The sequence below is a fragment of the Globicephala melas genome, chromosome 8 (assembly GCF_963455315.2).
Source record: "Globicephala melas chromosome 8, mGloMel1.2, whole genome shotgun sequence".
In the NCBI taxonomy this organism is placed as follows: domain Eukaryota; kingdom Metazoa; phylum Chordata; class Mammalia; order Artiodactyla; family Delphinidae; genus Globicephala; species Globicephala melas.
Genome location: NC_083321.1, coordinates 68,793,031 through 68,818,035, shown reverse-complemented (window position 1 = coordinate 68,818,035; position 25,005 = coordinate 68,793,031). Strand labels below are relative to the sequence as shown.

The 25,005-nt window shown below is 49.7% G+C and overlaps 1 long non-coding RNA gene across 1 annotated transcript in view; it reads left to right on the top strand.

Annotated features, from left to right (window-relative positions):
* The first annotated feature begins 6,760 nt into the window (after window positions 1–6,760).
* Window positions 6,761–25,005, top strand: part of LOC132597767 (uncharacterized) — a 69,483-nt gene continuing 51,238 nt past the window's right edge. The window contains exon 1 of the long non-coding RNA XR_009565049.1: window positions 6,761–6,881. This is a non-coding gene — a long non-coding RNA (uncharacterized lncRNA). The remainder of the gene's footprint in view (window positions 6,882–25,005) is intronic.

Here is a 25,005-nt window from a genome sequence, read left to right as displayed (position 1 = left end):
TGCTTTAAGGTCACTTCCAGAAAGGTCCTCCCACACCTCTCAATTTAGAATTAGGTCCTGTTATTAAACTTTCTCAAGGTGCCTTGTTCTTTTTCTTCAAAACACTTAAAATCATTTGTAATTACATGTTTATTCTTCTCTCCACTGGTCTGTGAGCTTTTCTAGGGAGGGAAAGGACTGTGTCTTTTTTGCTTGCCTCTGCATTCACGAAACTCAACAGCAGTGCCTGCACATACGAAGTGCTCAGGAAATACGCGTGGAGTGGTGGGAGAGTTAAGTATAGGCTAGAAACCGCATCAGTGCTTTCTGATGATGATGAAGCTCCTTTGAGGACAAGCGCACAGTTGATAGGAAATGCCGTTTGATGTTAAAAAATGTGCCAGACCACAGGGGCAGCTGGTATATGAGTCATTGATGAACATTTTAAGGGTTATGAGTCTGAGAGTTAAGGTAGTTAAGAAACATTGCTTTTTGGTTTGGAATTGAAAACCTGTGGTGAAATGCTTACAACCTATTCAATAAAGGTGGGGTCTCCTGCTCTGTTCCACCCACGCCAACCATTCCAACCGTTCTGCCTTTAACGGGGCTCTGGGGAGTTGTGTGTTACTGTGGTCTTACTTTCCCGAGCCCCCCCCAAAATGCCATGAAACCCTGAAAGGAATTAGATGACCATGAAGACAGGCAAGTTAATGAAGCTCTTATTTCTGTTGAAATAGAAACTTAACACTTGTCAGCAGGGAGAAAGTTGTGAAGAAATTAAGTTGAAAGAATCCACTGGTGTTGCTGGCTTGAGAGTTTGCTTTGGTTGCTAGCGGTGGGGTGGAGTAGGGATTCCTTTCCATTCTTTAGCTGAAGACTTAAATTTCAGAAACCCAGAAGCAGTGAGCATGAAGATCTTGGTTGAACTTTTCATTACTGCTCCAATGTCTTTGTACAAATGAAAGCAGAGATCCTAAAACTTTCCTTATATGGGATTTTACAGCTTTATGAAAATGGGCAAGTCTCCCTTTACTGTAGAATTGAATAGGTATAAAATTTGGTTTCAAGTCTTTATTTTTTTAAAAAAGTATATATGTATGATATTACTACCAGTGAGAAAAAGACTTTTTTTTTTTTTTTTGCGGTACGCGGACGTCTCACTGTTGTGGCCTCTCCTGTTGCGGAGCACAGGCTCCGGACGCGCAGGCTCAGCGGCCATGGCTCACGGGCCCAGCCGCTCCGTCACATGTGGGATCCTCCCAGACCGGGGCAGGAACCCGTGTCCCCTGCATCGGCAGGCGGACTCTCAACCACTGTGCCACCAGGGAAGCCCCCAAGACATTTTTATTATAATACTTGATACTTATGCAGTAGTCTTCTCTGAGGAATTCAAATTCCAGCTAAGAGTATGAAATGGGTAGGCTAGCTTCTGGTGGATAGGTAAATGTATGGGACTTAATGCTACACCACTTGTCAAATACAAGAAATTGGGTATTTTCCTCAGTTTAGGGAAGGTAAATTTCACCCCTTCTCTAGTTCTAGAAGAGTCTTTCCAGAATGTCAGCTTCTGGGAATTCTTATTGGATTTAACTTTAACACCAGTTGTGTACCTGCGGAGGGAAACATTGCCAAAGGTGTTAACTGTTTGACGTCTGTATTCAGTTGGGCTTTAGGTGAATTACTTAAGTGTGCTAGGTCTCAGTTTTCCCCTTTGTAACACAGGGATTAAAAACAATATCTCCTCTTAGGAGTAAGTAGCCCGCCTCTGTTGGAACAGTGTTGGTGACCTAAGAAGGACTCCCTTTGTCACAAGCACACACCTACATGCCTGCATGCATACACACGTGCACACGCACATACACACGTACTCTGTCATTGACCAGACCCCAAGCCCAGAGCCTCATTCCTGACCGGACATCTCCGGAGCCACCACCAATCTCCTCGTGACCCGTGGCCACAGACGTGGTCCTGGGAGTGAAGCCTCTTTAGGCTGTACATTCTAACCAGCTAATGTGTCTGCCACGTAGGCGACAGGCAGGAAAGGAAACAGAGGCACGATTCAAACAACAACAGCTGAATGAGTGATGGTCTATTGAGTCTGCTGAGCCTTTGCAGGGGTCACCCAGGTCTCTGAGATTGTAAGGTAGTAACGTCCAAGGCTTTCAGATTGCATGGCCCTGTAACATTACAAAGACGTTTAGGGGGGTACTGAGATTGCCAACTTTTTATTTTGCTGAAAAATGGCTGAAAACAAAACCCCAAGCTCTCACAAGTCTCATATTCATTGATACAAAAATGGAATGCATTTAGCTTTACATTGCTCTGATAAGATCTTGGTTTGCCCCTGAGTAGTAAAAACATCTCCAAGGACCTGCGGCCGTCAGCAGATAAGCCTGGAACCCTGCTGTAGAGGCTGCACAGCCGGGTACGGAAGGGGCTGAGGGAGAATTTTATGAACATACGCGGCTAACCTGTGCTCCTGGCAGCTGCAGCCAGGCCACGAACCCAGTTTTAGCTTTGAGGCTTCCTACTTCTGCAAACACACTCTGAGGCACGCTGCCTCCACCATTCTAGACCTCCCCTTTCTTACTTCACTGCTTCTATAATTTATCTCTCAAGACTGGCACAGCCCAGCGCAACATGGCACATCTAATGCACAAGGTAGTGTTTCCTCCTTCATCCTGAGTGTGAGTTCCTGTCCTCTCCACAGTGTCACAACAAGGTGTGTCTTCCACAGACCTATACCCTCATGTTCTCTTTGTTTTTTTCACCATTCTTACAAAGCTAATGTCATGCGGACTGAGTCAGAAGAATCATAAGGCCCATATTATTCATTCATTCATTCATTTAATAAATATTGAGAGCCGATTATGCCCTAGGCTCCACACCAGGTGTTGGGGATATAGTAGTGGGTAAACAAGCACAGTCCCTTCTCTCGTGGAGGGAGACCATGACAGAAACAAACAAACAAATAAATATATATTTATAAAATGTGATGAGAACAGTGAAAAATCAGGAGTGTCATGAAAGAGTATCACAGATGGAGTAGTTAAAAGCTTCCCTGAGAAAATGACATTTAAGCTGAGGCCTGAGAGATAACATAGTGGACATTCATTGGCTTTGGTCACCTTCCATCCACTTTCTCTTCTTTTGGTAACAACACCTGATGATTAATTTTGGGGGATTTCATTCGGGGAGCCCCATTCTTCTTGGGTTGGGGTTGTGATCAAGCTAGGTCATGTGACCAAGCCAGGTCAAGCTGGCTTTCAGTCAGGGCTTGGAATCTTGTGTGGAGTGATGCGAGGACAGAAAAAAATTGGAGTGGGCAGAGTGTTCTGAGGGATGGGTTTGCCAAACGAATGTCTCTGGAGGGCTAGCTGCACCAGACCCTGTGGGGCAAGATGAAGACTTTGGATTTTATCCTAAATGCAAAGGAAAGTTGTAAAGCTCTTTTCAGCATGGGGAGGATATTTTTAGTAGCAACCAATGTCACAAAGAAAAAACAACCCACCAAACAATCCAATCCAAGGAACAGCATAAAGATCTTTGAGTTGGTCATCTCAGTTTTGCTCTGAGCCAGCTCCAGGACCCTAGGAATTTGTAAGGCTCTTCTAATCTCACTTAGCCCCAGTGTCTTTATCTATAAAATGAGGTGGTAGATTAGCAGATCTAACTTCCCTTCCTTCTCTGATGTTCATGATCTATAGTCAAACCTTGTCAAATTGGACAGGGTGTCCGTCATCAAGAAGTTAATAATAAAATAGAGAGATAAGGACTTCCCTGGTGGTCCAGTGGTAAAGAATCCACCTTCCAATGCAGGGGATGTGGGTTCCATCCCTGGTAGGGGAGCTGAGATCCCACATGCCACGGGGAAACTGAGCCTGCACAACTACTGAGCTCACATGCCTCAACGAGAGAGCCCACGTGCCGCAAACTACAGAGCCCACGCGCTCTGGAGTCCGCGCACCACAACTAGAGAGAAGCCCGCGCCCGCAACGAAGAGCCTGCGCCCCGCAACAAAAGATCCCACATGCCGCAACTAAGACCCGATGCAGCCAAAAAAAAAAAAAAAAAAGAGAGAGAGAGATAAATACCCAACCTCTGTAACACCTGCTGTGCTCCAAGGAGTTATAATGTTTAACGTTGTTTTTAAGCTGATTTTGCCAGCTTATTGTCCTGTTGGCTGCAAAAGGATTTTAACCAGTACTAGGCTCAGTAGCCATTCAGTGAAGAATTTTGAAAGAAGGAATGACTTAAAGTGTGATACTCTGCTAAGCGGAGACACATTAACTTCAATTGAATGCTTCATGACAGAAAACACTAGTGAGAGTATTGACTCTTGGCCGAATTTCACCGAGACCTTGCACCTGTCGAAACGCCTGTGTGTGATGTGTCTATCAGTTATCTATTGCTGCCAGCACTTAGTGGATTAAAGCAACCACCATTTTATTTCTCACAACTGTTGGGTTGCCTGGGTCATTTTGGCTAGTGGCGCCTAGGCTCACTCATGTGGCTACCTTCAGCTGGTGGGTTGGCTGGGGTTTGCTACAGCTGGGATGGTGAGCCTCTCTCTGCCTGAGTCTTTCATTTTTAAGGAGGTTGGACCAGATTTCTTCACTTTCTTCACAGTGTTTCAAGAAGGCAAGGAGCGAGGCACACGTGCTCATCAAACATCCCTGCGTTTGCCATGTTTGTTGATGTCCCAGTGGCCAAAACACGTCGTGTGGCCAAGCCCAGGGTTAATACGGGAGGGGGCTACATCATGGGCATGGGTAGGTGGTGTATTACATTAGAGGTCCACAGTATGTGGACTTTCCCTCTTAGATATGCATTGCAAGATATGCAACCTTAACTTATAAATTCTGGTACTCTCACAAAAACACAATGTACATGTTATTTCTAGTATAAGGAAGCATTGGGAGTCACCTTATTAAGGGACTGAACCCTACATCAAATGGTTCTGTTTGCCTCACAAAATTATTCATTAATTTTTTGCAGTGGTCTTGGAAAGTTATGTACATATTTAGAGGAAAATGGCATTTACAATTATAATGAATTAAAGCAACCTATATTGCGGAAACACTGCCCCAATTTGGAACTGAGGCTTGCTAATTTCATATTAGCAGCATGTATATCCTCCCAACCCCTCTGCCCTAGCGTGTGGGTGCCTGTCTCATCCACTAGACCTCAGACTCCTTTGAGGGCAAGAATCGTACCTCACCAATGTTTGTTTCCCTCACTCTTCCAGCACCTACAACACTCAGTGGATGCTCCCTAAATGCTTGTTAAATAAATGAATCGATAGTTGCCTTTTATTAAACACCTATATGTTCCAGGGACTTCACTCACAGACTGGATCACCAATTCTCTCAATGTCACAGATAAGCATCATTCTCCACAATTTACAATTGAGGGGACTGAGGTGCAGAAAGCCCAAGGCGGATGGGCTGGGATTCCAGCCCAGTCCTGTCTGATGCCACTTCATTGCACTCACTGCTGTTTTATGTGCAGAGCAGGAAGGAGACTGTTAAAAATGAAAAGACGGCCTCAAGGTGTTGAGAGAGGGCAAGGAGAAAACAGGAAGAATCTGTAGACCACAGGGGCCCTTAAACATTGACTGCCTTTGCAATAAAATAAACACTTGTTCATTAAGAGATTGGCCACCGAAACCCCGGGGGAAAACCTACAGGAGAGCCAGTTCTACAGCTCTTAAGACCAGCTCATAACTGGTCTTAAAACCCAAGACCCGTTAATTCTTCGGGGTGGGGAAGAAGAGTGACTGGAAAGGCCTTGCTCCCGGGGCTGGCTCTCCTGGGTAGGTGACAATACCCCACATACAAGGGTATTAAGGTGTCCCCAGATGAAAAGGTAGCCATTATTTTAATTTTTGCCTGTAGTTTTTATTACCTACTAGATTAGTAATAATAGTAACAGCAGCTACCACTTAGGTACAGTATAGGTGGGGTGGAGGGGTTGAGCAAAGTGCTTTACACAGAGTGCAGGATCTCAATTAATCCTCACAACAACTCCATGAAGTAGATTTTATTACTCTTAATTTATAGATGAGGTAACTGCCCAGGGAGATTAGCTTTCCCGAGAGTTCCCAGCTTTTAAGTGGTAGATCTATGTAAAACCTAAGTCTGTTTGACTAAAGGCCCTGAGTAACTTAGAGCTGCGGGCCTTGTGCAACTTTGGTGCTAGTCTGAGGTGGGGAATTGTGAATCCTATTTATTCATGCAACGCTGCGCAAGCGTGTGTGTGTGTGTGTGTGTGTGTGTGTGTGTGTGTGTGTGTGTGTGTGTAATTTACAACAACAAAAAATCCAGGTGGGGATATCTGTCCTCTGGAGGTTTAGAAGCCTACGTGGGTGGAGAGCGGCCCAAATCTCTACTCATTCATTCACCCTTTCACTGCTTCAAGAAGTATTTGTTGCGCCCTTGGGTACTCCAGGCAGGGCGCTAACCTAGCCCTAGGAGAGAGAATGACGAACACGAGAGACGTGGTGTTTGTTCCCCAACCCTATTTTACTTTTTTGTAGGCGAGGCATTCAGATTTAGAGAAGCAGGAAATGTATCGACCCAGGTGGGGCACGGAGGAAGGGCGCCGAGAGGCTGGCTGGTCAGGGCAGGCTCCCCGGAGGCAGCGGCGGGGCCGGGGCCGCCACAAGGGAGGGTCTCCGGCAGAGCGGAACCGGGCTGGGAGCGAGCCTTGGGGCGGGGGCGGCCGGCGAGTTAGGGTTAGGGCGAGAGGATTCGCCTTCCCGGCGGCAGAGGGCGCCTGGCGCTGCGGTCCGGCGCGCCGGAGCCGCCCGCGCGGACGCCGAGAGAAGAGGCGAGGCGGGGAGCTCGAGCGGCGGCCACTGCCACGTCTTCCCGGCAGTGGCGGCGGCGGCGCGGGAGGAGGTGAGCGGCGGCGGCGCGGGCGGGCAGGTGGGCAGGGAGCGGCGCGGGCGGGCACCGGGCACCGTGCGGGGGTGCCGGCGCCGGGACAGCGCGGTTCCCGCCACGCCGGCTCCTCCTCTGCGCCGGGCGGACAGCCGAGGCCCGGGCGCCGAGCGAGTCCCGAGCGCAACTCGTGCCGGCGGGGCGGGCCGGGGCCGAGGGGACACGAGCCCGCGCGCCATTCGCGGCGCGGGACGCGGTATCCCTGCCGCTGCGGGGCCGGCGCCGCGGCCGGGAAAAGTTGGGGCGGACAGAGCCCGAACGGGCCGGGCGGGAAGTGCGGGTGCACGGCTGACACCCGGAGCGCGGAGGGACGCGGGGAGAAGGGGGTCTGGGCCGGAGGCGGGAGACGCGGGTCCTCTGCGGGCGGAGAGAAAGGGGTGCGCTCAGATTCTCGAGCTGGAGCAGGCAAGTGTCCGGCGGGGACCCCGCGAGTGAGGAGGGAGGGAGGCCCACGGGGGGCGGCCACTGGGGGGACCGGAGGCGAGTGGGTGGCGGGGTAGAGCGATGGGCAGTGGGCTTTGCCTCCTCGCGCCTCTGTTGGGGCAGACGCTGAAAGAGGGGTCGGGCTCAGAGTGGGGGACGCCTCTTGGCGTCTGAAGATCCGGTGGGGAGTTCCAGTAACTGGTGGAGGAGGGAGCGGAGCGGTGCTTCCTCTAAGGCTTGGGTCAAATACCGTCCCTCCCGGTCTGCCAGATTCACCTCCCAGACTGCAGTGCTTTTGTCCTGGGGAAGTTGAGGAGGGACCCCTGAGTGGATGGGATATTTAGATGTTCCCAGGGGAGTAAGATTGGGCTGCATGAAATCATAACTGTTGCCGGGAGAAAACGCAACTCTGACCCTCCCCTAGCCACCCCCCCCCCATTCCCTCTCCAGTACCGGCAACGTCTGGATTCCCTGGGCTGGGCTAGCAGATCCCCAAAGCCCTGCAGCGCATCTGCTCACAGGTCGTGGGTATCCTAAAGGGGCATAAGACATGGCCTTTTATTCTCTGGGACTGAGGTTGGCTGTTTCAGAAACAAGTGGTTCTGGAGATGCTGGATGCTTTATTAGAACAATCTGTGTGGTGCCCCTTGACAAAGGAGATGACTCATGTTAGCTTTTTTTTTTTTTTTCTTCCCCTTCCAAATAAACTTCGTATTCACGACACAAGTATGCCAGATCATTTGCAACAGTGATAGAGCTGGAGATCTACATTGTAGGCCTTGAGCCCTTGTGCTAGTCCTAGATATATTAGCAAGGATTATGGCCTTGGATGCATCACTTCCCCTCTCTGGAACTCAGTTTCCTTATCTGCAAAATAGTGTATAAATAAAGAGCTAGACAGTCTGATGGCGCAGGAGAAGGTGTCTGAGGGAGACTGACATCTTTTTCCTTGTAAGTCGAGATCGGCCACACAAAATCAAACTCAGCCTATTACGAAGAAACTAGGGTGGACTGAACACAGCTAAGAAGCAAGAAAGGCTGCATAAAGTAAAACAAACCCCAAAACTAATAATAATTGGTATTAGATTTACAGTATGGATATTGCTCTCATGTAGGCAATTAGTGTACATGGCTGTCCAGCTGTCATTACCATAAAGCTGTTAACTGTGCTTAAAAAAATTACGTATGTTTCATCTGTGGACCTGAATTTTATTCTTTTGTTTGAACCTTCAAGCCTGGAGTAGATGCTCAGTTGGATGGGTCTTGGCTCAGCCTTCCTCGAAGGACCTCCCCAGGATCTCTCATTGCCATAGTAGCCTAGATTTCCTCCTGTCTGACTGATGCTGCCTTCCTTGTACCAACACACTTCTGTCATCTTTTCCGTTCTAGCTTGAAAAGTGGGGAGCTGATCCCTGTTGCATCTGGCATTTCTGAACTTCCCAGGTTTCTTTCCAAGTGAGTAAAATTAAGTGAGGCAAACAATGCATTAGATGCAGCACATTAAAAATAGCTCAAGGTAATAATGTATCTGCCCCAGCCCTATTCCCTAGACCTCCTGGGCGACCTCTCACTAGGACATCCGTGTCACTTGCCGGCCATCTCGTTTTGGACGCTCAGGGTCATCACAGAGCTGAAATGACATGGTTGGGTCAAACAGCACATTCATGATCAAGCCGTGATGCTGGAGGGAGAGGAGGATTTTTTGTGTATTTTATCATAACTGAATGCTCCTGCCGTGTTCTCTTCCATTCGTAGCTGTCAAAGTCCGTATTGGGTTTGACCACATCACGTTCAGTAATCCTTTTCTGTCAGTGTCTTGGCAGCAGCAGTTAGTGGTTATCTCTAAGTTTGAGGTAGTGGTAAAATTATATCCTCTCTAGCAGGTAATTAAGTTGAATCTTTAAAATATCTGTAGTTTATATGTGTGTGTGTGTGTGTGTGTGTATAAATTTTACTTTAGCTGAGGGCTATTAAATGAATAAAAATCATGTTGCTAATAATAGTTGTCATTTGAGCCCCTACCATTGATCTTGCGCTGTGAGGTGAGGAAACAAAGCTTCGACAGGGTACAACTCTAAGTGCTACCACTGGCTTTCACAAGTTACTGGTGATCTTTGAAACCAAACAGTGTTTTACAATAGTGGAAAAGTAATTCTTAACTATCCTATAGGGCTGTGATATTGAATGAGATCTCGTATATGAAAAGCAATGTGGAAACTTGTAAAGCGCCCTCCAACCTAGGACAGTGTTTTACCCTAAGCACCTGGGGATACCCAGGTGCTTAGGGTAAAGCTTATGAGTCCATGAGTCTTGATGTCTGATGGGCCTGGTGTACATGCTGAGCCCATCGCCTGATCCCTCTGAGCCCGATTTCCCCGTGTGTAACATCAGGATGATAGTATCTGCCTTGCATTAAATGAGATGCACTTGTGAGTTGCAGTGGGTGCTCAGTGACGGTTGGCATCCAGCCCTTTCTCTCCCCTCGCCCATGGGCACTTGGGATAATGGGATTAAGTCTTCCAGTAGGAATTGTCCTCGAGGGAGAAAGGCTTTTAAAGTACATTTTTGTACTTATAAATAATTCTTTTAGCTTTTAGCTGCCCACTCCATCCTCAGCACATGCAGTGGATATTCTAGGACCTACCGTCATCTAAAAGGAGGGAATTGCTGGGACTGGCACAGCATTGTGAATCAACTATATACTTCAATAAAAATTTAAAAAAAAAGAAAAAAAGAAAGAAAAGGAGGGACTTGAACCAAGCCAGAAGCCAGAAGGGACACGTCTTTGGTAGGAGGCTGAAGATGGATGTAGCTAGTTTCCCCTTTGCCCATTGTGTGCCCTTCTCTCCTCTTTTATTCATTTTGTGGGACAGGGAAAAGATACTGAGTTTTGGGACTTCGAGCTGGTAGGAGGCATTGTTAGAGCTATAGTATAAGGTGGGAGGGCAGTGCAGATGTGGGCTGGGAAGGAGATGGAAGAGTTGACTTTGCCAGTAAAACCTGGACAGTTTGGTGTGGGGGAAGTCTCTTTTAGATGTAGGATTTGGCTAAATATGGGGCCAATTTGTATCGAGTGCTATAGGCTGTCTTGTGGGGCTTGGAAGTTCTTATGCTCCAAGCAGAGTTTGACTGGTTGCGGTGGCATCATAAATGAGTTGCCATAGTAAGTTGTATGCGGAAAAGGAAATTAAATTCCAGGAGGGTGTTTGTTGTGACTGATGCCAGAATTTCTCTGAGAATTTTATTAAGATTCAGTCAGTCTATAAAAGTACTTCTTAGTCCTCTGAAGGTATTAATTAAGAAATAGTTTTTTTAAAAAAACCAGAAGGGTCTCCTTTGTGAGCTTTTGAAATGTAATCTTCCTAAATCTTTGGAAAAAATGAAGTCTTTAAAAAAAAAATCACAGAGCTGTCTATTTTAAAAGCAGTCCCTCCAGAGTAATGTTTCCTTCTCTTCCCATCCCTTCATTCCTCTCACATTATTTTGATAATGAGTTAATTTTGGGGTCCTCTACATCTTGGGAGCCTAATGTGTACGCCCCTTCATTTTTAGATCTCGGATATGCCTTCTTCTGCGTTTACTCGTATTCATTCGTTACGAGGAGGTAGCACCGCAAGGTGGTGAAGAGCAGAGAGGCTGGAGCCAGCTTGGGGACAGGGAGAGTCGTGGTCATTCTTGGAGAGCCGGGCTCTCCTCAGCTTGGATTAACCCCCGTAGAAGCTCTGGAGGGCGATCCTGTTATTCCCGTTGCACAGATGAGGAAACAGAAGCCTGCGCATCCTCATAGTTGGGGGCGGGGTGGCATGTGTCACAGTCCGAGCGGCAGCTGTGATCTCTGTGACGGCACAGCCTGGGCAGGCAGAAGTCGCGCCCACCCTGCCAAGGTTGGACTCCGTCCGGAGGCTGTGGTTTAGAAGGGTGGCTCCGTAGGCTGTGTGGACTATGAAATGCCCTGAAGAGAGACAAGGCCATCAGGGTAATGGGCATGAGAGAGGATGAGGGCTTGAACTCAAGACGTTAAGACGGTGGCAGGGGTGATGCAGCAGAGGGAACGGGCCAGCATGGTTGGTGCTCAGTGCTCTGGACTGGGGTTGAGAGAACGAGCAGTCAAGCCCTCTTTTCTCTCCTCACCCCTTCCCTGTTGCCCCTCTCATCCTCACAAGCTGGGTAGTGGAGACACTGTCTGTAGACTGCAGGCATCTCTGTAGAAACTCAAATTTGCCTCCTTTGGTCTCTCATGACAGCCAGAGAAAGGTGCCTGAGGAAAACCCCAAAGCGCCTTCCCCTGTCTTTGCCCACCCACCCTGGCCTTAGTTTCTGCCTTTCCTGGAGCATCTCAGGATGGAAGTCAGGTTCTCAGACCCCATTCAGAGAAGTGCTGGTTTGAACATTCAAATGTATAGTGAAACTGTTGAAGGGGAAAAGCCCCCAAAGGAGGAAGTCTCCCTGGGGTGCAGTCGGCACCCCACAGTTCCCTGGTGGACCCAGTGGACCACAGTGGCTGTGGTCCTCAGTTTGGGCTGTTCCCCAAGGGCTGATCTGCCTCTAGGCGGGGGTGACTTGTGGTCACCAAACATGCAGGGGCTGGTCGGGAACGGGGAGTGGAGGTGGGCGAGTTCTCAGTGGTGGCCAGCCCTGCAAGGAGGGGAGAACACCCTCCCCCGAAGGGTGCAGCCTCGGTGAGGAGCTGAGCCATACTCAGGAGAACCGGAGTCAGAGCGAGGGGACACGGTTGGTCCTGGTTGCTAGCGTCCGCATGTCCCCATCATAGGATGCACCACTGCCGCATCAGAAATATGCTGGTGCCGTGCCCTCTCCCCTAGTCAGTGCCAGAGTCTGTAAGAAACTTGCCCAGGCGTCCGTTTTCCAGAGTGCATAATAGCCGTGCCCTTCAGATAGTTTGTTCTTGCTGGGCTCTGGCCAGTTGGTCGGGTTCTGGCTTTGCTTGGGCTGCGTCCTCATGGAGAGGAGGCTGAGAGTTACTTTATTGGTCTGCCTGCTTCCTGGTGTCCGCAGTCATGGCCATCTCTGCAGTGAGTCACTGCACAAGGACTCCGCTCCCCTACTGTTCGATGGTCACCCCTTTCCCTCCGAGATGGGACTTCTTTTCCTTGTCCTGTGGGTAGCCCCCAGCCGTGGACTGTTGAAGTGCCCAGTGAGTGTGGCGCACTAACAGGGTACCTATTTAATGGGAGGAGAGCGTTTTGTGTGGGGATGTCAACTGTCAGGCTGCCTCCTGAGCAGCATGTCCTAAGCAAAGCCCCTCTGTTTTCCTTTTTGCTCCATGTTTAGCTGCGTGTGTGTGTTTGGGCTGCGTGTTTGTTTTAATTATTACTAGGAAGCCAAAAAAGGTATTTATCAAATGTTTGAATTTACAGAAGTGTTACTATGGACAAGCAGAAATAGTAGCTATATGTTTGTCCAGGATACCACTGATTTATCTCTCCTTATTCCACCTTGTTGCTGTTTTGTTGGAAGAACCCTCTGATTTGTATCCTGGTTCAGTTTGGATTTTACTGTTGAATGTGAATAGAGGCTGGCCTGGTTGTTTGCTGAAGTGGAGGGACTCGAATGGGTGGGCTTCAGGCTGCCAGCCTCGGCTGTCCCTGCAGCCCCAGGAGCCTGACACGCAGTGCCTTTGTCGGGAAGGTGGAGTTTGGCCAGGCTTTTTCTTTGGCTTCGCCTGGGAGTAGCTCTGCTGGCGACAGCAGGTGGCCTCCTCTCTGCTGCGGGAAAGGGAATTCTCTCTTCATCTGGTTTTTACTTTCTTCTCATCCTATGGAGGTGAGAGGGAAGAGAGTCTCAGAAAAGTGCGTCCTGGAGCCAGGCAGGTTCAGGGCAGGACAGGTTTGCAGCTTCCACAGAGCTTACCCCAAAGTTTTCCTTGCACCGGCATTTCCCTTCTTCCCTGTTGATCCCGATCCAGTCTTGTCATCTGTGGCTTAGAGACTGCACTTGAACTTTATCAGTCACTCTTGGGAAGACCTTGGAGTGTGGCACTAAAACTTGTCCAGATTGCTCTGTCAGTTTCACACCAGAACACGAAACCCTGTTTCGGTGGCTGTGGTGCTATTTTTAAATCAGTTCGATGGCTTTTTTCTAAATGATATAGGGGATACATGAATATATTATGCTCGTGCACCTCACCCTCCCGTCCAAATAGTGGAGAAGTGAACAGCAGATGTAGAGTCCTCCTTCCTCTGGCGCCCTTCCCCCCTGTGCCGCCTCCCTGCTGGGTCCTCAGCACTAACTAATTGTAATTTCCATCAGCCTATACAGACGCAAACGCATACAGTTTTGTTTCTTTTGTAAGCATAAATCTGATTGCACGATATATATCGTTTCATTATTTTATCTTTTCACAATGGATCTTGTAGATCTTTTCTTGCATGTAGTTCTTCTCGCTTTTAATTTGTCTACAAAACATTTTATAGTATAGATATATCATAATTTATGAGTCAGTCCCCCATTGATAGGCATATAAAGGGACTCATTAGTTTTGCTATTATATCTTCATACATACATGCTGTTATGCACACATGCGTGTGTTTCTCTAAGAGTGGAATCAGTATGCCACAGGTTCTACTCATTTAAACTGTTACAGCAAATCCCGACACTGTGCTCGCCAGGGCTGTACTGGTTTAAACTACCAATAGTGTATGAGGCTGCCCATTTTCCCACAGGCTGCCATTCTGCTAGGTGATAGAAATGGACAGTGTTTAGTAGGCATTTCACCCATCACTGGTATGGCTATGAGACTCGTTTGGCTTCCGGATCTTAATTGGGCGGGGGGAGGTGTCTATCATAACCATGGAGGATGAGGGAGCTGAGCCCCCGAGGACCAAGGCTCTGCTCAGGGTGTCCTGCCGCCAGGGGTGGCAACGTGGCCCTGGAAGCCAGCGCTCCTGGTTTCACGTTCTCTCCGCTTTTCCCAGAGGCTGGGCACTGTAATAGAGCACTATAATTTTGGTGTCACCTGCCAGAGTCTTTCTGCGAGCCTCTCCCCGAGGAAGCAAGTGCTTATAAGCAGCACATTGATACCAGTTGTGTTCTGCACAGCCAAGGCAGGGATTCCAGGCTGGTGAGCTGAACTGGGGGAACGTATAAGGATCACATGGTGGAAAATCAGACTCTCTTGCTTCTGAATTAGCCTCCATGCATGTAGTGAAGCGCGGTACTGCGTGTGGTGGGGCTTTCCTTCCAGCAGTGTGGTGGTCCGTGCCCCACTTCCCTGGTTTGTTATGGGAATATTGTGATGGTTTGTCTCTGAGCAGGGTTCCTTAGAAGGTGTTCCAGGGGCCTGATCTGGTAGAGGACACATCTGGAGGCCGTCACCTGGGCCGTCCCTGCAGGCTGAGCAGCCCAGTGGGTTTTGGGAGGCTCTGACTTACTGAATGACAGCGTCCTTTACCTGTGGTTCAAAGAGGGCCAGGGAGAAGGAGTGATGGAGGGGCAGCCCGGGGTGGTGAAGAGACTCTAGGATCATTTCCAGCTCCCACTCCGTCGTTTATGGCTGTGTGACTTAAGCACGGTTATCCTTTCTCCCTGGGCCTCGGTTTCCTCACCTGTAAACCAGGAATAGTATCAGTACCCACCTCACAGGGTTGTTCCGGGGATTCAGAGCGTAATGTTTGTAAAGCTCTGAGCGTATTACCCAGTGAGTACTCAGCAGTTGTAAGCAACTACTACGCTTGTTTGTGTCCTCCTGTCCTTACTAAGTGTTTTTTAAATGCATGAATGAGCGTTACATTTGCTGAATGTAAAAATGCACATCCTCTAGTAACGAATGTCAAGGAGGGCAGAGGCAGGCCTGGATCAGCTGGGGTTGTGGGAGGGTAGCCGGCGAAGGTAGCAGGTTGGGCAGGAGCGCACATTTGATGTCCTTTTCCGACACCAGTCCTGCTGTGAGACGCCGAGGCCCCAGAGCAGAGGCCTTCCCTTTTCTTAAGTAGATTGTGTGCTGGGGATCCTTCGTGCTGCCTCTCCCTTTTGTTTTGGAGGAGGCCGAGCCAGGCCCTGAGAGGTGAGGTGCAGCTACGGGCCTGGTCGTTCAGAGCAGAGGTGGGACCAGGTCTCCAAGCCCTGGGAGGTTGAGGCTCCTTACCCTGCTCTCCACGCAGGGTAAATGGGCCACGTGCTGCCCATTTCAAGATGCAGGAAAAGAGAAGCACACGGCGTTGGGCGCTTTGCAGAGCCTGCTGTCTGCTGCTACTGAGTTTGCTGTGAGCTGAGGTCGCTCAAGTGCAGGGAAGGTAACGGAAGCGTAACCCGCAGTGGGGCGTAACACGCCTGGGTCTGCCTGGCTCATGCTTTACCTTCTGCCTCGTCACAGCCCTAACAGTGCTGGCCCTGGGATGCTGTCTGTGCGTGTTTCATACCCCCGACCATGCACGTGTGCCTGTGCATGTACGACGGCAGGTTCGTGTGAAGCCCCTGATTTGTTTGCTGATGGTTTACCCAAACTGGAGAGACCTGCGGTTGAGTGTGGGGAGGACTGTACTCAAGGCTCCAGAGCCGCCCAGGCCGCCCAGGCGCAGGTGGGCAAAAGGAAACCTCACTCCTGGGAGTGGAGCTTGGTGGAGGAGCCTGGTGTCTGCGGGCCTGGGAGGACCAGAGCTGGCTGGCGAGGACACGGGCAGGGCCTGGGCAGACTGCAGGGCTTACAGAATGCCAGGTGCAGAGGCCCGAGATGTGAGTCCAGTAGTGTGTGTGGAAGGGAACTACGAAAGCAAGATCAAGTGGCCTGCGGTGTGAGAGAGGTTTCAGAGTAGCGCGTGGTGCGTGCCGGAGGTGCTGCCCTAAGTGTGCATCAGCGGCACGGAGATGTCACCTCGGCTCCCGGGGCCTGAGAGGGCCTCTCAGAAGCGGCACAGATTAAAACAAGCCTTGCTTGCTCCTTGGAGAGCAAGTCGACCTGGCTTGTGATCCACCCTCAATTTGCAGATGCGGACCCTGAGACCTGGTGAGCTCCCTGGTTCGGGGTCACAGCCCTAACGAGGACAGGCGAGCCTGGAGCCTGCCCTGCCTGCCCTCCTCTCCACACGTGTGCTCACGGAGTGCCGCATATAGCAGCTGTTTGCTCGGCACCTGGAGTTGCTCAGGGTTACTTCTCAAAAGAGCAGGCTGGGTCCCAGTTCAGTTCTGGTCCTGGCTCTGCTGTCTCTGAGCAGAGCTGGGACGTTAGCTCCTCAGTTTTGCCCTCTTGTAGGGTGGGTATAGCACCCCTGTCTCCCTTCTAGGCTTGTCTTTGTTCACTCAAGAGCTGTTCGGCAAATACATTCTTTTATTCAGCTGGATGCTATTCTGTGTGTCGGGCGTTTTGCACCAAGCAAAGGATGTCAAAATCTTGTTCTCCTGGAGCTTATTTTCTCCTGAGGGGCAGCAGACAGTAGCTGGTTATAGTTGATGGTACGTGTCCTAGTTTCTTAGGGTGCTGTGACAAAGGACCACAAGCCGGATGGCGTAAACCTCAGGACCTTACCCCCTTGTGCCCTGGGGCTCTGAGGGAGGACCTGTTCCCTGCTTCTGCCCCAGCGTCTGGTGGTGCCGGCATGCCTGGTGCCTGGATCTTGTGGCTGCACAGCTCTGCTCTCTTGCCTCCCTTACCACACGGCCTCTTTCCCGGGTCTGTGGCCCCTCTTTTCTTATGAGGGCCCACCCCCTTCCAGTGTGTCCTTATCCTAACTACGTACTCCTGGGAAGACCCTCTCTGCAAATGAGGTCACATTCTGAGGTTCCAGGTGCACGTGGATTTGAGGGGACGCTGTCCGACCCAGAACGGTATGCGAGGTAGTAATGGCTGCTGAAAAGTCCGGGCAGTGCCTGGGGCAGGGGTCGGTGAGGTGCTGAAAGGTGGTGCAGGCAGGCCTTGCTGAGCAGGTAGTGTTTGAGCTTCCACGTGGAGGAGGGGGGAGGGGTGGAGGAGCTGAGGTATGGAGGGGATGTGGTCCAGGCCGAGGGAACAGCAAACACGGAGGCCTTGAGGTGGGCATGTGCGCCTGCCAGACTGGTACGGGGACAGTGACGTGGAAGTCGTGTGTGTGTGTGTGCATGCACGTACGCGCGCGTGTGTGTTCATGAGGCTTTGGCCTTTTGCCCCCGCGAGATGGGAGCCACTGTTGAGTCTGCGAGCATGCCGACAGCAGCGTTGGCGTGTGGACCAGCTCGTCAAGGGTTTTTCCAAGTTCAGACGGCCATCGCAGCGCCTCGTCCGTGCGCCGTGATGTTTTGCAGTGATGGTTACTCGGCAGTTTCTTTTTGAAACGTCAGTGCTGTTGACCCTTGATCCACCGCCCTTTCCAGTCGGTTCTCTGTTCCTTCTGGATGCCTTTCCACCCACCCGCTTCCCCACACTGAAACCACAAGCATGAAGAAGAGAAAGTAGACAAGGCTGGGGGTGGCCAGGGCTGCTGGGAAGCCCGGCACGCGTGGCAGCCCTGGTGGGAGCTGCGCCTTCCCGCCAGCCCCGGGCCATCTGGTGAACGCTGTGCCCATGGTGAAGGTGTTCCTCGCCCTGGCAGATCTAGAAACTGCTGAGGTCAGTGTGAGGTCAGTGCGAGCTCAGGGCGCTCAGCTCCCCGCATCCTTCTGTGGATCAAGTCACTATGCCGTGAAAAGAGGTGAGTCAGCCGCCTCGGGCAGCGGCCTCCCTTGGCCTGGAAAATACAGGGCAGGGAGGGACTTGCAGAAGCACCTGCGGAGAGCCCAGGAGCCTGTCGGGCAGTCACTGCACTCACTCGGCCCGGGGCCCTCACTGCCACCCACTTTGTCACTGGCCTGCAGAGCTTTACATTCTCATTCACATTTGCTGTAAAAACAGTCAGGCCTGCGATGCGAGTGCCGTCATTACAGAGAAGAAGGCACCCCAGGTGTGGCTGGCCCCATGGTCCGGGGCCCATGCCAGTTTGGTTCGTGTGGTCCTGGGGGGAATCATAACTTTGGATTCCCTGGCGTCAGAGCTGAAGGGAATCTCCTTATCTGGCTCACATTTAATTTCCTCCCTAGGCCTCCAAAGGAAAGGGCCTGGCATGTCTGTGACTGGGGCTCCGGAGGAGCGGGCCACGGGTGGCCTTGATTTCAGGCGCTCTTCCCGGCCTCCGCCTGCGAGGGCGGTGCCAGGAGCAGCCCGTCCAGGGAGGTGATCCGGGAGGCCCCTGGCGCCGCCGCCCCTCCGGGGAGCACCGCTTTAGAAGATAGTTCCGTGTAAGCGGAGATGGAAATAGAATTCCCCGGCGCTAGGAGCAGCTGCTCCTCTGTAGGATTTCAGGAGCTGCCTTTGGGCACCAGTCACTCACTAACCCCTGCCTCCCAGCAAAACACACACCCACGCAAAATGAAAGTGAGGCAGACTGTGCCTGGCTAGAGACGGAGCGTTAGAGTGTGTTTTGTGGGACTGTAGTTCCTCTCCAGAGTCTTTTCTGAGGGTGCTTCCCCAGTACAGCAGAAGAGCTTCCTTGTTTGCCAGACGCTACAGGAAGCTTTGAATCAGGTAGCGTCCCCAGGAGTCTGTGGAGTCTGGCCTCGATTCCGCATTAGAGGCAGGGAGGCCATGCCCAAGAGTGGGAGCCAGGCAGGGCCCCAAGGGTTCTCGTAGAACAGGCCACTTGTCCTGTGCCCAGGTGGCCTTTGTCTCTGTGCTGATGGATCTCAAGCACTTGGTAAAGAAGTGCTTGTACATAAGTACAGGATATGGGCCCTGATTTTTGTTTGTTTGGTTTTGGTTTTTGTTTTTTAAACTGGGCATCTGTGAGTTAGCTCAGGACCCTGAGAGCTCAGTCTCCTGGCCCCGCAGCGAGACTGGTCTCATCCCTGCAGCCTTGGGGCATCTTTAACCTGGGGGTTGGATGACATGGTTGTCACGCGTGTCTCCTTCCTTGTGCTCCTCGCAGCCCTTTGCACAGGTCCTGGGGTGATTTGCCTGCACCTACGGTGGGAGCTCCCTGAGGGCAGTGGGAGCCTGGCACATGCGGAGCTTCCAGGAGCTTCCCTGCGGCCCTTGTCCTGCTTGGCCAGATCCCCAGTGTCTTGCTTTCTGGGTGAGCGTTGAGGCGGAAGGAGGAACAGGTGGGGGGATTTGATGTGAACCCCCCTCCTGGCTCTGGGGGCAGGCGTCCCCAGCTGTTCAGCATGAGCTCCTTGTTCCCGTCTCAAGTTTCATGCAACTTTTGATCCTTGTGCTAAACAAAGTGCCTTTATTTCTGGATGTTGTCATGAGAGTTGTTTTTGCAATTATTGGTGAGGCAGAAAAGAACGGATCATGACGACAGAGTTGTCTATATATTCCAAATTTAAGAAATGTTTCTGCATTAGAAAAATACTACAAAGAATTTAATTTCAGTGGTTGTGTCTGGATTTTGGTATTACAGGAGGTTTTTTATCTTTCTGTTTTTCGGCATTTTCCATGTTGAGCATGTATTGTCTAGATAATAAAAGCTATAAAAATTACTACAAATAATAAATAGCTGTGTATTAGGATCCAGTATGTGCTGTACACTGTAAGAACTTGCCATTACACTCTTATTTGATCCTTACTATGAACCTGTAAGGTTCTCTTTTTAAAAAAAATACAAATGCTGACATATTTTATTTTATTGTGGCAAAATCTACAAAACTTACCTTTTTAACCATTTTTAAGCTCTGTGGCATGAAGTACATTCACCGTGAGATCCTTTCTTTAAACTCCTTATTTTATAAATGAGGAAGCTGAGATTTGGAGAAACACAGCTGCTTAAGGTCACAGAGAGTGAGGAGTTCCAGAGGCGGGATGTGGATGTAGGGCGATGATACTCGGAGGTCTGGGATCTCTGGTTTGTGGCTGTTGGAGTCTGTGATTACTTACCCTGCCCCACGATCACCGCTTGATCGCAGAAAGCCTGTGTGTGTCTCGTGTGTGTGTCTCCTTTGACAGCTCTAGGGTTGGGCTTTGCGTTTTTACAGGGAGGAGCGTGGTGAGCCTGGCTCGGGGCACGAGTGGCTGACATAAGTGACACCAGGGTTGATGATTTCCGTAATCCTGTTTGCCTTTGTTCGACCCGTGGAAGCGTGTGTGTACATGGGGTGGCAGGGTGGCGAGGCCTGTGTGTTAAGAGTTCTGTCTCCAGCAGGTGCTCAGCCGTAGGGGACAGTGGAAGGAGCAGTGGCCTAGAGCTTAGGTACCTGGCTTCCTCAGGTCTGGGCGCACGGCGCGGGGTGATTTTAGAGAAAGGGCATTGCACTTGGAGTTACAAGGTCTGTGCTGCAGTCCTGATTTTACCACGTGGTTGACACGCTTTGGCCTCAATTTCCATATTTCTAAGTGGGTGATGAAAATGCTTGTTCTGCTTGCCTCCCGTGATTGCAGAGGATTAAATGTCATGATGGGGGAAAAGCACTAAGTAAACGAAAGGCCTACCAAGGAAATGTCTAAGATGGGAATTTTGAGCGCTCAGTGGTGGGGGGAGGAGTGTCTGTGGCTGACCCCGGAGACTTGAGAAGGGAGGATTTGGATGTGAAGAGTGGCAGGTTTGCTTTGGCTTGTTTTCTTTGGTTGGGGCCATCAGCGTGCTTCCTCCACCATTGCTTAGTTGGTAATATATAGGGTCCCATTGCCTGCCTGTATGTTGGGATGCTCTGGGATTTTACTGGCATGTGACTCTGCCAAGGTCCTTGGTCCACGCCCCCCACCCCCAACCTCCCCAAGACTCACATCCGCCTAGTGAAATGAATTGTAACAGAGGAGGTCATTTTGTAGCCACGTGGTGGTTGAAACTGTGCAGCAACTTTCCCTAGTTTTGTCTGTCTTCCTCGTCTTTACAGCAAGTACCAGTCTGTCTGTTTCTATTCCCTAACCTTGAGGAGACACACACAGGAGTGGGTGGGGCCTGGAGGATTGTGGCTGGTGAGGGAAGGCTCTCCCCATCTTACGGTGGATGCAGCGCTTGCGTCTTTCTGCACCAAGACACCGTGCTATGCAAGACACTGTGGAATATCACAATAAAGAAGACAGGGTCTCAGCTCTCAAAGAGCCCACTGTGTCCTGGAGAAGACGCAGCTACTCCAGAAACATCTAGGAGGGTAAGGGCTAGGTAGCTTGCAAAGCAACTGTCAAGAGAGGTGGTAGCCCTTTGTCTAAATGAATGAAAATGCATCATAGGGGCTGGTCAGGGGGCTGAATTGTCAGCATGACTTTGGGACTCTTTGCTTTTTAACAACCACTTGAATCAGCTGTTTTAAAGCTAGGGCTTCTGTCTGGCTACCCCCAAGATAATTTTTTGAGCCATCACTGGTTCAGTGCACATTTCAAACGACAGGAAAGCCAAGGATTCTGTGTAGGGCCCTGCGGAAGTCAGTGGTCCCATCTCACCGCCTGCTTGCTTTTGGCTTTGGGAATGGTACTAGAAGACTAAGTAGGTCACGGAGATCTATTTTGAACTGAGCGTGGCTGGGCTGCCTGGACATTTAATTTCCGGATCAAATCCTGTTGGACTTGTTTGCCCAGGAGGTTGGCAACGGGCATTCTCTGGTCAGTCGTGTTGTATATTTATAAAGTGTGAAGAGTCTGGAGGTAGGGAGACATGCCAGCCACTTCTCCGTTCCTGTAGGTGCGCCGGTGGTGGAGAGGTTTCAGAAAGCTTCCAGAAGCCAGGGGAGTGTAGTTTTCCCACGCTGCTTCCTTGAATTTTCTGAAAATGGTCGGTCCTCACTAACTTCATGAAACCTTTTTCTTTTAAAGAATGAAATTTAGTTAGTACCCAGAGCCGGTTGGCTTCTGTTTATATTAGTAAGAGCTGCTAGTTGCTGATTGGACCTTTTATGTACATTATTTTTTTTTAATCCTCACAACAACTTTGGAAAATGGGGATTACTGTCCCCGTTTTGTAGGCCAAGAAACAGAACCAGAGTGATGCAGTAATTTGCCAACAGACCCGGTGTGTAAGTAACAGGGCCAGAGATTTGAACCCAGGTCCTTCTGACCAGAGTCTGGCCTTTTGTACCACGCCACACTGGTCTTGGGAGCCCTGGGAATGGAAGACGTGCCCCGTTGGGAGTGGGGAGTGTGGTAGCAGCTCCTGGGCCTGTTGTGAGGCAAGGTGTGACCTTCCTCCCAGGAGGGGCCAGCCGTGGGTGTTGAGGTTGCAGACCCCCCAACTCAAGGGGGCTTTTGTGTGCAAATGGAGTTATGTTTTAAGCTATCGCTCTGATATAACTGGACCACAGAATCCTCAGAATTTTTACTCTTTGTTGGATTTGTCTCCCGTTTCACTCTTTTGCTCTGGGTGTTCTTGCCTAAGACCTAGGGTGAGTGCAGTGAGGGGGTGAGGTCCATGAGAAAATGTAGGTGGTGATGGAGTCATTTAAACCTCCTCCCCTGTGTGCACGGGCTGTCCACCTGAATATCCCTCTATCTTCCCTACATTTTTGAGAAGGAAACACAAGCTTTTGGGTATGCGTTTGCTTTGTCTTGCTCTGCAGTTTCTTCCCCCAAGCTGCTTACGGAGTCCCAGCAGTAATGCCGCTGCTCGAGGTTGTTTATATTTGTAGATGTGTTGGAGTTTTGGGTGCTTTGCACAGACATGGCCTCACCTGATGTTCCCAGCGAGCCTTCATCACCCCCAGTTCACAGACAGGGATTCTTAAGGGACATCACAGACCTGAGACTTTGAGGTAGCATACGCCATAGCCTCCTCTGAAAGTATCGGACACATCAGAGGAGGAGTTTATTTAAAATCAGTTGTCTGGGGACTTCCCTGGTGGCGCAGTGCTTCAGAATCCGCCTGCCAAGGCAGGGGACATGGGTTCGAGCCCTGGTCCGGGAAGATCCCACATGCCGCGGAGCAACTAAGCCCGTGTGCCACAACTACTGAGCCTGCGCTCTAGAGCCCGTGAGCCACAACTACTGAGCCCACGCGCCACAACTGCTGAAGCCCGCGCAACTAGAGCCCATGCTCCGCAACAAAGAGAAACCACCGCAATGAGAAGCCCGAGCACCGCCACAAAAAGTAGCCCCCTGCTCGCAGCAACTAGGGCAGCAACGAAGACCCAACACAGCCAAAATAAATAGATAACTAAATTTAAATAAATAAATAAAAATAAAATCAGTTGTCTTCTGAAAGTGAAAGCATGCCCCCTTCAAGTGCTGTCCCCACTGGCGGGTATGCAGTGGGGCTTGGGGGCAGCATCCTAGTTGGCTGCTGGACCCAACATAGTTTCCCTCCCAGTCATTTCCTAGCTTTTTACTTAACCTCTGAGTCTGTATCCTATAAATTGGGCATGATAATAATATCTAAAAGAGCTGGGTGAGATGTAAATGACACAGTATACATGAAATCACCCAGACCTCAATGAACAGGTTATTATTTTCTGTCTTTATTTTATTTTATAGTTAATTTGGGTTTTAATTTACCTTCATTATGTAGAAAATGACACTCTTAAAAAAGAGAGAGAAAAGAAAATGGCATTCTAGACCTGAAATTCAATTCAGAAGCAACCAATAAGACAATTATTGGATCTCATTCTTACAGAATTCTGAGCAGATATATAAACTATGTGACACCATAAGCAATCTATTATAATATTAAACACATATTCTACACATGTTCCGTCTTTGTTTTAAACCAGCATGACTTGGAGAAATCAGTCCTCAGCTATAGGAGCAGAGACCTGGGAAACTGTCCCCTCCCTAAGAGGCTTAGTAACTGACCTCTCCTGTAAACTCCCTCCTCCAAAGCAAGAGGGAGAGGATGAACTATAAGGACCCTAATTTTAACTAGAATTTTCCCAAGATTTTCCTATTCTTTTTGGTTTTGCAGTGGAGTAGCTGATGTATGCTTCATTTGCTGGGACCAGAGCTCTGAGGAGTCCTTATTAATAACCACAAGGCCACTCTCAAGTGCCCAGGCCCAGTATTTTAAAAAATGAAGAGATGCTGAAACAGGATTTTAGAAACAGGTATTTTAAATTTACACCCTGGACACATTAATACTTTTAGCCTACACACATGCAATGACTGTATAATTATCTTGAGATGATTTTTTTTAACATCTTTATTAGAGTATAATTGCTTTATAATGGTGTGTTAGTTTCTGCTTTATAACAGAGTGAATCAGTTATACATATGTCCCCATATCTCTTCCCTCTTGCATCTCCCTCCCTCCCACCCTCCCTATCCCACCCCTCTAGGTGGTCACAAAGCGCTGAGCTGATCTCCGTGTGCTATGCGGCTGCTTCCTACTAGCTATATTTTACGTTTGGTAGTGTGTATATGTCCATGTCACTCTCTCACTTTGGCCCATCTTACCCTTCCGCCTCCCCGTATCCTCAAGTCCATTCTCTAGTAGGTCTGCATCTTTCTTCCCGTCTTGCCCCTAGGTTCTTCTGACCATTTTTTTTTCTTTTTTTACATTCCATATATATGTGTTAGCATACGGTATTTGTTTTTCTCTTTCTGACTTACGTCACTCTGTATGACAGCCTCTAAGTCCATCCACCTCACTACAAATAACTCAGTTTCGTTCCTTTTTATGGCTGAGTAATATTCCATTGTATATATGTGCCACATCTTCTTTATCCATTCATCTGTCGATGGACACTTAGGTTGCTTCCATGTCCTGGCTATTGTAAATAGAGCTGCAGTGAACATTTTGGTACATGAATCTTTTTGAATTATGGTTTTCTCACGGTA